The sequence below is a fragment of the Condylura cristata genome, unplaced genomic scaffold, assembly GCF_000260355.1.
Source record: "Condylura cristata isolate star-nosed mole 26May11 unplaced genomic scaffold, ConCri1.0 scaffold00021, whole genome shotgun sequence".
NCBI lineage: Eukaryota > Metazoa > Chordata > Mammalia > Eulipotyphla > Talpidae > Condylura > Condylura cristata.
In genome coordinates this window covers 28,473,459-28,484,248 of record NW_004567122.1, presented here as the reverse complement: position 1 = coordinate 28,484,248, position 10,790 = coordinate 28,473,459, and positions in this window count along the sequence as shown.

Sequence of the window (10,790 nt, the reverse complement as noted above, 5' to 3'; positions counted from 1 at the left end):
GCTGGATGCCTGGCCGGGCCCGCCGGGTTCCCAGCTGCGCCGCGCGCGGGCTCTGTGACCTTGGGTAACTCGCGCTCGTCTCTGAGCCTCGGTTTCCTCTTCAAAGGGTGGTGGGGATAAAATGAGAGGACGCCTGTGAAGGGAGGTGTGAAGGGAGGCGTGAAAGCGCCTCCCGCAGCGGACATGGCTTGCAGTGGCAGCTCTGACACCCCAACAGTTTGGAGGGGGAGGGGATGTCGTAGTCACCTGCTGTCTGTCCGTTTAGCCTCTTCCCTGCCGGCTCCGCTCCTGGAGCCTGAATGAAGGGCTGTAATGGAGCGGAGGGCTTCGGGAGAGATCTTCCTAGCAGGAAGCAAAGCAGCCTTAAAGCCGAGAGCCTTTCCTTCTAGGTTTTGGGATTCAGAAAGGAGGAGTTCTGATCCCAGCATCTTCCCTTACCAGCTGGTTGATATTAGAAAAGGTACATTATCTTCTCTGAACCTTTATCTCCTCATAGGAATAAGTCCTGATGTGTAAGGCTGTTGTGACAATCCAATGGTGTGTGTGTGAGAGAGAGAGAGAGAGGCAGAGAGAGAGAGAGAGAGAGAGAGGAGGGAGAACCTTACAGAGAGTTGGTGCTTAATTGATGTTCTCTGAGTAGTTCCCACTGGAGAGAAAGAGAGTTGAAGGACTTAAGAACTTGGCCATTCTCCCTTAAAACCCTGTTTACCTTGAGGAAAATTGTCTCCCTGTGGTCTCTCTGGAGCCTGGTTGCCAAGATTTGTCGCCTTTACCAGGGGCATGTGTGGGGCCCTGCTGTCCCCCTTCTCAGTCCAGCTACCACCCCAGTGACCTCTTCTCCTGGCCTGCTGCTCTTCTCTGCCCACCCCTGAGGATGGGTGACCTCTGGGACTGTCTAGCAAGGACAGAAGAACCTGGAGGGAGTTGAAGTTCCCATCACAGCCAGAACCTGGTATCTAGGACACCATGCCCTCCCACGCCTGCTGTCAGTACCACACCCACACATTTCAACAAGAGATGGGTATCAATCTCTGAAAAACATTTCCCAATCCTCCCCTGTTGGCCCTGGCTTGCCTTCATCGGTCCTTCCTGTCCTGGAGTCCCTCTTTAATCTAACCTGAATTTTCCTGCCTCTCATTTGCAACCCCAGCTTGCTCAGCTGCTGCTTCCAGCCCTCAGAGGTTCCAGGCATTTATGAACACACACAATAGATGCGTGTCACCCACGGTCTTGTTTCCTTTCATCCTTGTTGGGCAAGGAGGCTGTTGTTGGCATGGTAACCTTCCCTGTAAAAGTTGCAGCCCTCAAGGATGTTTTTCCGATTCCAGCAGGGACAGAGCTCCTTCCCCCTGCTGCAGATCACAGGGTGACATGTAGCTGTGTCATTCTGGCCTCCCCCAGAATGGGGACGTGGTGCAGTGGCACAAAAGACGGATGGTTCTTGGAGGGCTGCTGAGGGCTTAAAGGGAGACGCTGATTGGATCACTGAGGAACAGGTTCCTTCTGCCTTAGGAGTTGTCAATTCTCAGCTGCTCAGGGAAAGCAGTTCAGAGGCCCAGAATATTCAGGAAGCCTCTCTCGGGATCTCATGGTGAATGATAACACACATCTTCACTGAAAACAGGCACCAAACAAATGGCATGGTGCCGGATGCTTAATTCTATAGAATAAGCTGATAAGCCATAAAGCCTCCAAAATCCAATGATTTCCTTTCTCCTTGGTCGCTTTGTGGAGTAAATGAATATTTATTAATCATCTCCTTGTTACATTTTTCAGATATTTTTCTTCAGCTCATCCTATGAGGGAGGTACTAGAACACTCATTTTATAAGTAGGAAAACTTACATTTGGGCAAAGATCTTTCGGAGCTTGACCAAAAAAAAAAAAAAAATCATGTGAGCATGCCTGGTGCCATCGGGTGCCCAGACCTGTAATTTCTACTGGGTCTTGTGTTCCTTTGTATTGCTACTGTATTACTGATAAAGACATCCTGCCTCACAGGTATCCAAGGCATTGCCTTTTTTCTAGGAGGCCCCAGGAGGGAAACAGCCAGGCATGGTTCTCCGGTTCCCCGCCATGGTGGGGTCCTCTGTACCCCGCCTGGCACTGCAGCAGTGCTGCACCCTCAAATTGGAGGCTTCCCTCTGCCAGCTGCCTTGTCTCCGTCATGGAGTTTCCCCGCAGAGGGCAAGCGGAGGGAAAGTGGTTCCCAGCTGCCAGCTTCATCTAGGCAAAATTGCATTAGAGCCAACCCGGCTTCCCTCAGTCCCTCCAGAGTGAGCACATTCAGCTCCCCCGCAAAAGGGAGGGGGGAGAGGCGCAGAGGAAAAAAAGGAAACTTCCATTTCTTTCCCTGCCTGGGAAGCACTTGGCTTCAAACTGTCACTCATCTTGTAGGTGGGGAAGATTAATACTGATCCCCTGGAGATTATAGAAGTCTCTAAAATGAGCCCCTTGGGCAAGAGCTTTGCTCAGGAATGGAGAGTCACTAGCAGGAAACCCCTGGGTTTGAGTGTGGTGGGAGGGAAACTGAGGCAGGTCTGGCGTGGGGGGGGGCTCTCTGGACTCCTGCTCTGCTCCACATGTGCTCTTTCCCAGGGGTGGTTATTCTTTCTGTATTTCTTCTGTCCAAGAAGACCAGAGAAGATGCATATCCTGGCAACTGGAAGATTGGTAAGGAAGGAAGCAGGAAGAGGTTGTGGCCTCCAATAAAACAAGGGAGGTGTTAATAGGATTGATAGTTATTATTTATTTATAAGGTGTCAGTCACACTTTTTTATTATAGCACTTTATCCTGTCTTAGATAGATACCACTGTGACCCCTGTTTTAGAGAGAAGGAAACTGAGGTTTTTAAATTCCTTGGTTCCAGTTAATGGGAGTGAACTGGGCATTCTCTAGACCTGACTCATGTAGTCCCACCATGAACCAGTGAGGTGAAGCCGTTGTGCCCCTTTACTCCAGGTGATAACTGAGGCTCAGAGAAGCAGGAAAATTTCATGTGATCACTAATGTAAGTGGCAGAGTGAGTATTAGAATTCCGGTCCGTGTGACTCTCCAGAGCACTTATACGTGACCTCTGTGCTTTGCAGCCACCAAGCCTTTTCTACTCCTTCCTGGCTTCTGCTCAGACAGGCTGAGACCACATGAATCTGCCTCCACCTCCATTTCCCTAGTCAGCATTACACAGGTGGGAAATTGGCTAGCAGTGTCCTCCTACGTGACTTCAGACTTGCATTTGAGTATTTGTAGGGCCTGGTCAGATGGACCCAGGTAATGTGGGGCCCTGTGTCTTAGACCCCAACTGTCTCCAAACCAGAGTGCAGAGGCAGGAAGAAATCTTGAGAGAAGTTTGCTACCCTCCACACACCTGGAGATTCCCCTATAAGAGGCAAAAGGGCCGAAATTAGACAACCCTTTGGCAGTCTCCTTAAGACTCCGGGAGATGAGGACAGGATCCAGGGATTTCACCCCAGGAGTCTCAGCCTCTCCAGTGTGGGGTTCCCTGCAACTTTTGTCAAAGGCTCCTCTGCTCTGTGACAGGAGCCCACTCCAATGCTTCTGCCCCTGCTGTAGGGCTGTGGGGGTGGAAAAGCTTGTAATCCTGAGTCAGAGGGAAGGTTCCACTTCACTTTCCCTGGAACAGCAAGTCAAAGAAGCAGCAGTGGGCCTGGAGAGGAAGGGGCTTTGGCTGTTTTATTTTTAAAAGATGTAATTTAATTTTGTATACTGCCAGATGTGGTGCACATTCATTGCAGAAAGTACATGTGATGGAAATAAGATTTATTAGGGTGAATATTCCTCTTTTTTTTTTTTTTTTCCTCCCTTTACCTATCTATCAGAGCTTTCTAGCTTAGGGTCAGATCCCATTTTCCATTTTAGAGTTTGCTCTTTGTCAACCCATTTCCTGTATCTTTGTAATACAGCATCTGAGTAGAGAGGATAAGAGGGTTGGAAAATTTGATTTAGCACCTGAGAAGTTGAGAAAAGGAAACACTAGGGCAGAGAAGCTAACTTTATTTCATTAAAAAAAAACAAGGAAAGGACCTACCTGGTGGCCTAGGGATTAAGTCTCAGCACTGTGAAGCTCTCTGCAGCCACTGCAGCATGAGTTCAATTCCCAGCCAGGTTGCTGACCCACATGGCACAGCAGACCTCTCCTATTTGGCCCACTGCTCCCCTCAGCAGTGTATTTCAGTCAGTCTGCCTGTTCTGTTCCCGCTCTGTCTATGGTGAATCCTCTCACCCTCTACTCACCACTTCTGGCCTGCACACCAGTGCTTATATGCATAAACAAATAAATTTTTATAAGACACAACAAGGAAGAAGGGGAAAAGAGAAGGGTGAGGGGGGAAGAAAGGGTAGGAATAATTTTATGAATCATTACTGTGGGATATAAAGTAGATTCCCTATAATTCCTCAAGTAGAGATTGGAATAACTTCTTTATTTTCCAAGCTCACAATTGTTTATTTGCAACTTATTATAGGGCCTTGCCCATGTGGAGACCCACAGTTCATTACCTGATAAGTGAAAGAAAATAGTCAAGTATTTACCCTACTTTTTTATTTAATAACTATGATTTAGTCTAAGTTCTTTACAGAGAAGTTCTGACTAAATAAATGCAAGTTGAATGCTGAAATTACAAAATTATCATTTTGTAACCTCAAATGAGACATTGGATTTAGAAAAGCATTAAACTATTGGGTGAAAGATTGAGAGGAACTTTATAGTACCAATCAATCATATTTTAACCACCACCTATCAAATGAGACCATCTGAATGAAATGAAAACATGTTCACATAATAGCCATAGCATCATTATTTGTAATAGCCAAAAAGCAAAAGAATCCAAATGTCCATTAGCTGATAGATACATAAAAATTTAGTCTAATATCCATGAAATATTATTCAGCCAAGAAAAAAAGACCCAAACACAGATGTCTGCTACAAGGATGAACTTATATTAGGTAAATGGAGCTAGGATAATTCAATTTATATAAGATGCCCAGAATAGGTAAATCCATAAAGAGATTAGTGGCCACCAGCTGTGAGGGGTGGTGAGGGATACAGCAGACTGCTAATAGGTATGGAGTTTCTTTTGGGGGGTATGGTAGTGTTCTGCAATTAGGGGCAATAGTTGTACAACATTGTGAGTACACTAAAACTCACTAGTGGAGGATTTTAAAAATTATTTACTTATTTATTTATCTTTTTATTTTATTTATTTTTATACAGTAACCAAGGTGTATACCAGAGGTATGGGAGATGAGAGAATTCACCAGAGACAGAGTGAGGAGCAGAACAGGCAGAGTGATTGAAATACACTGCTGAGGTGTTTATATTGATTTTGATTTTGCTCTTTTGCTCCCAGATTTGTCTGGCCACTTCTGACCCTGTTCCATGGGTCCCAGCCAGAAGTTGCTTTAATCTCGTGGCAGGCTTTCAGGCCTTGCTTTGGGCCAATCCCTTTTGGGTTGACTTTTGCCCACGAGGGGATGGGTAACTTCAGGTGTTTGATTTAGAAGTTATATTCTTTGTGCTCCGTATTGTATATTCACTGTATTAAAGTCCATTTTCATTAAAAAAGAAAGAAAGAAAGAAAGAAATACACAGTTCAGGGGAGCAGTGGGTGAGACAGGAGATGTCTGTTGTGCCATGCGAGTCAGCTCTCTGGATGGGGATTGAACTATTGTCAGTGGCTACTGATAGCTACATAGTGCAGAGACTGAACCACTTGCGCCACCAGGGAGGGCTGAGTGGAAGATTTTAAATGGAGGATTTTATATTAATTACAGTTCAATTTTAAAAAATCATACCCAGGAAACTAAAAAGAGAGAGAGACCCAAAAATTATGTGCCTGGCAATAGCCAGAAGATGGCATCACCTATAAAATAAACTTGAATTTGACTAGTTTATAGCTCATGGGACAACAGGATATATTATACAACATTGCCACGAAGGGAATACAATTTGTCACATTCCAGAAATGCAGAATTCTCCAGAACATATTACCTGAGTTTTCCAATAAATAAACAGCAATAGCAGTAAACAAATACCATAGAACTAGCATAGATGACAAGAAACTTAAAGGACATATCAGTCAAATTCTAAGAATGGTCATCTGTAGTCCTGATTCAAACATAAAAATACATGTAGAGATACAAGCTGAAGTATTTACAGATGAAAATATGCAATGTTTGGAATTTGCTTCAAAACAAGTGTATGGTGGTAGGGAGAGGGGAGGGAGGTATAGACAAAGATGAGCTATGAATTGACAGTTGTAGAACTGGTTGACAGGTACAAAAAGCTCATCCTATTCTCTTGTTACTCTCGGGAAATGTTTGAAAATTTGCACAATAAAAATTATGAGGCTTGATTTACCCATGTAATTGCAACATATTTAGAAGTTATATTGTATTTGAAGAAAAAGGAGCTAAATTTGAATAAATGAGTTTGAGATGACTCACACTTTATGAAAGCTGAAATTTAAAAGCACATATAAGATATGATGTTGAATCATTATTATCATCATTCTTATCGCAGTGACTAAATTGGAAGTCGAATGAGGCACAAGAACCCTCCCAGGAAGGCAGGAAGCAGAGCAGCCTTTCAACATCCAGAAACAAGGTCAAGTTGTTGGCCTTCCCTGTCATGCCATGTTAGTCCCTGAAGCCTCTGGGGAAAGTACAGGCTTCCAAGTCTAGCCCGCACCTGCCTTTCCAGCCCAGTTCCCTCCCCTCCCCTTCTAGTTTCCTGGCCACACCTCTAATTCATTCATTCCTGAATACACACACCTGCCTACACTGTTCCCTCTGCCTACAAATCCTTCTCCTGAAAACTGCCAATCTGTCTTCTGCACCCTGTCTCTGCACCCTGTCCCCTTTCCTGGAGTACTCCCTGTTTCATATCTCTCATATATCACACTGTCCAGTAATTATTTATTTCTAAAAATCCCCATGCCAACTCTGTGCTGCCCAGACTCAGTCCCGTTGATCATTACATGATCAGGGCCTGACAAAAAGTAGCTACTTGAGAAATGCATTTTATTTTATTTATTTTTTTTTAAAGATTTATTTATTCATACAGAACTGGGGTACAGGCCAGAGGCTCAGGGGCGGTGAGAGGCTTCACCAGAGACAGAGTGGGGAGCAGAACAGGCAGATCGATGAAGTACACTGCTGAGGGAAGCAGCGGGCGGGTCAGGATAGGTCTGGCTCGCCATGTGGTCTCCTCCGGGGCAGGCGGCAGGCGGGAATCGAACTCATACGGAAGTGGCTTCAGATTCTCAGTGCTGTGCTTTAACCCGCTGCGCCACCAGGGAGGGCCTTATTATTTTTTTAGAGATTTATTTATGCATACAAGAATTGGGGTATAGGCTAGAGGTGAGGGGAATGAGAGGATTCATCAGAGACAGAGTGGGGATGTCTTTAACCCTGTGCCACCTGGGAGGCCCAAATTTCATTCAATATGTGTATGTGTTAAACGTGTAATTCCATATGAAATTTTATATTTGTATTTTACCACTCACTAGTACACTGTGGGCACTTTTTCAGGTCAATCATTATTTGAGAACATGACTTAATAATGACTGCCTAGTAGTCCGTTGTTTAACAATGTATTTTCTTTTTAAAGATTTATTTATTTTTTAAGATTTATTTATTTATGCATACAGAGCTGAGGTACAGGTGGGGGCGAGAGGATTCACCAGAGACAGAGAGGGGAGCAGAGCAGGCAGATGGATCAAGTACACTGCTGAGGGGAGCAGCGGGCCCGTCAGGAGAGGCCTTCCGCGCCATGTGGGTCACATCCCTGGCCAGGAATCAAACTTGTGCTGCAGTGGCTGCAAATAGTGCCATGCTTTTACCCATTGAGCCAGCAGAGAGGGCCCAAAATTTCAAAAAACTAGGCTTTCTCAAGAACTAGGCTTGAAAAGTTTCTAGGATGAGAAGTTGGCTCTAAGGAGAAAACTTCCTGAGGCAGCTGAGGTAGTTTTCCCTAAGGAGGGCAACCACTACTAGTTCTGTGGAAACAGCAACTTCTGGGTTTGTTACACTGACCCTGGCGAGCAGCTTGAACTCCCTGGTTCACGTAGATAGTGACAATTCAGGTTAGATTCCTCTCCACCCACTTGCCCTCCCCCACTCAAAATAAATCCCAAGAGAGAATTTCCAGAAGACTTCCATCCTCCCACCCCACCATGCCAACACACAGGGCCTGCTCTTTGATCTCTAACCCCACCATGCCAACACACAGGGCCTAGTAGGCAAGTCAGCACCCCCACCTTAGAGGGATGTGTCTCTCAAGCAGAGGGGCTGGTCACAGCACAGGCCTGGGGAAATTAGCAGGAGAGAAGGCCCCTGGAGACAGAAGTATAATTTACATACCATAAAATTAATCTATTTTAAGCACACAACTCAGTGACTTTCAGTACCTTACAGAGTTGTTCAAGCATTGAAATCCAGTTTGAGGACATGCCCATCATTCCGAAAAGAACAAGCTGATTTGCAATCAGTTAATGCTGTGCTTCTCTCCAGCCCCTGGCCCCTACCAGGCTGCCTTATGTCTCCATAAATGTGCCCTTTCAGGACATTTCATATAAATGCAGTCAATAGAGTATACAGTTGACCTTACTGTAACACTTTTGTGGTTTTTCCATATTGAAATGCACATACATCTGTATTTTATTCCTTTTTACTGAAGAATGGTCCTTTCATTATTTGGATATACCACCTCTTCTTTATCTATTCACCAGTTGAATGGACATTGAGATTGTGTCCTCTTTGGGGCTATTATGAAGAATGTGGCTATCAATGTTCACACACATACCTTTGTGTGAATGTGTTTTCATTTCTCTCAGGTAGATATTGAGGGGTGGAATTGCTGCTAGGTTCCTGTGGTTACTGTGTGTTTAACTTTAGAAGTGGCTAACCCGCTTTCCAAACTGATTGTGCCTTCTTCCATACTCACCAGCATTATATGGAATTTGCCCACCAGCAATGTACGGAATTCCTGTATTTCCACATCTCATCATCACCAATGCTTGTTAGTATCTATCTGGAAAAGACAATAGTTGAGGAAATGTTTGGAAGTGATGTATATGTTCACTATCTTGTATTTTCACCTGTGTACACATGTCAAGACTCATCAACCTATACACTTTATAGGGAGATTATTGTGCATCAACTGTACCTCAATAAAATTGTAATAATAATAATAAGCCCAAGTTTACTGAGGAGAACGGGCTTGTTGGAGAGAACTCCTGAAAGGAAGATGAGATAATTTACTTGGGTCTGAGGAGCTGAACCACCTAAGAAAACTTAAGTAAGCTTTGACATGAAAGCCTCTCTTAGGTTCTAGTAATGCAAAAGGGAGACAGAAAGCAAGATGACTGAAGTGGAAGGTTAGATCTGCCACTGGGTACAAACATTTTATCTTCACCCAAAGGTTTGTGGGTGAAATGTAGAAATCTGCTTAATTCAATATTTAATTCTTCTAGATTTGCCCTAATTTCCCTTAGGACATTGGGATTTCAGTCTGCTCAAGCTTCTAAGGTGGAATCAGAGGAAATAGCAGGAAAGCTTCTGGTCCTATAGTACCTATTTCTCATTTCACTTCTTCCAGGTGGGGTAAGAGGGACTTGAGTAGGGAGGAAAGGTAAATGGACACATACCTCGAACATAGCCTGTCTATCAGGCCTTCCTGAATACTTAGAAACTTTCAAAATAGATGAGGCTGAGCATTCCTGAAATTCTAGAAAAGAGTGTACTTCTTAGTTGCTAGGAGGAAAGGTCAAAGGTCCTTAGGGTCCTTTCTTTTACTTTAAAACCTAAACCTCTCTTTAGCAGGAGAAGCCTTCCCTTCTCCACCCCTTCTCTCCTCTTCCATTCCTCTTTCTGTCAGAGTCCCCATCCCTGAAGCTCTAGAGAATGTCCCCAGGTAGCAATCAATTGTTCAACACTATCTGGTCCATTCCCAAACCTCAGCTTTTTTAAGGATGAGTGCTTTTATCAGCACTGCCCTGGGCCCTTGATCGCAGGTTTCCTTCACAGAAGCAAAACTTAAAAAGAATACTTTCTTTTTCTTTTTACCATAGTACTGTAAAATGGGGCCATTTTTTAGTTTGCCCTATTTCAAATCATGCAAAGGAACTTGATTTGGACAGTTTGAACCTCAGGAAAGCCTGGTGACAGGACTAATAACAATCAGCCGGCAGGGTTGGCAGAGTTTCTCATCAAGCCATCTGCCTCAGAAATACATAGGGTGCTTGTTAACATGCTGGTTCCAAAGCCCCTTTCCTGGTCTGTAGAATGAGACTCTGGGCCTGGGAATCTGATTCTGAGGTTCTGTAGAAGCATTAGACACCTCTGCCTCAGAGGGAGAGTCTTTTTGCTTCCTTCCTTCAGATTTTGTTCCTGCCATGTTTTGTTTCTTGAGAGTCTGTGGTAAGATAGTCTTAAGAATGTGTAACAGGCATAGACTTGTGTTCCTGGGCATAGAGTGAAATGGGGAGGGGTAGGCGGGGCTGGCAAGAGATGTGCCAGCACAAATATTGTCCCATCAGGACTTGGCAGTGTTGCCTGGAGCCTCTCAGGGATGTGCCCTCTGCTAGTGAAGGTAGCTTGGCTCCTCACTCCAGGGCGAGTCTGGTATCACAGGGAAGGGCAGAGACCAACATACTGCTAAACAGGGGTTAGACTAGAAGACAAATTGTTGGCCTACTGCCAGGAGCTTGCTGAAATTCCCCCAGGCCCAAGAATAGGTGTGAGTCTATAACCTGGGAGACCCTCAGAGA